At 34.9% G+C, this 1,106-nt stretch overlaps 1 protein-coding gene across 1 annotated transcript in view; it reads right to left on the bottom strand.

Moving 5' to 3' along the window:
• LOC119588855 (1-phosphatidylinositol 4,5-bisphosphate phosphodiesterase-like) overlaps positions 1-1,106 on the bottom strand; it is a gene marked incomplete in the record, with an annotated part of 69,524 nt that overhangs the window by 7,504 nt on the left and 60,914 nt on the right.

The following is a 1,106-nucleotide window of genomic DNA, read 5'->3' as shown; positions in this document are numbered from 1 at the left end:
CATACATACACACAAGAAATTTTCAAATTCTAGAAAAAATCCCTTACTTTAGTTCAAATAATAAATAATCGCAAGCATTTATATATATCCATAGTAAGTTTTCTTACCAAGCAATCTTTTAATATAATGCATTATTTGCTTAGATAATATCTACCAAATCCATTACTCATTTACTAGATACTCACAGCCCATGCTCCAAAATCACCAGTTTAGTGTTAAAGCAGTTAACACAAATTTTAAAAAATACATAACCATTACCACATGCATTATGCAGAACTTATAGAAATGGTGTATATCAAACAAATCTAAAAGTACTGTTTAACAATAAAGAGAAAACCCCTTCTCAATAGCCAGCCTGCTATATTGCTTGCCTACTTATTTAGCACATGAACAGCCCAACAAAATTTTTTTTTTTTTCATTTCAGTTTAGTTGTGTAGTCACATAGAGATATTTTACAAATACTGTGCTGTTTACTTTTATGTTTGCTTTACCCACTACAGACTGTTTCCAATTATAGAGAACTTATGCTCTATAGTTAGCATACCTGATTCTTAGTCACTAAAAGACTACTTAATTGAAATGGCAATAGACGCTATCAATACAATATATCCAGCAACAATTCCTGGCCCTTGCTATATACAAAATCCTCTTCAGTACACCTAATACCTTCAGCCGCATCAAAGCCGTTAAAGTGAACAGGCCAGGCGTAGTTCACCATAGATGAGAGCCATGGATGGATGTTGGTTGTGGATGTGCCTGTATATTTTGGGGCTTCTGGAGCAGCACCTTCCGTACCTTCCTCCTACACCCCTCATGCGCATGCACAGGTACACATGACACGATGGAGAGGGGGAGCACAGGCAACAACGAACATAGAAGGATGGTGATAACACATAAATGGGAGGAAAAGAGGAAGAAAAAGAAATAAGAAAGCACAAACAAACACATAGTTTTAAAACAGTGGTTAGATTATGCATAAGACATGGACATGAGGGTGCTATAAAATAAACAGAAACACTGGAAATAAATAAACATGTTATCAATAACGTTAAGTGCAAAATGAAAGGAAATTATACATTCAGTATTAAATAAAGACCAGTAGGCT

This window comes from Penaeus monodon, chromosome 24 (genome assembly GCF_015228065.2).
Source record: "Penaeus monodon isolate SGIC_2016 chromosome 24, NSTDA_Pmon_1, whole genome shotgun sequence".
Classification (NCBI taxonomy): Eukaryota; Metazoa; Arthropoda; class Malacostraca; order Decapoda; family Penaeidae; genus Penaeus; species Penaeus monodon.
Note: the sequence above shows the minus strand (reverse complement) of the source record. Positions and strands in the feature narration are given on the sequence as shown.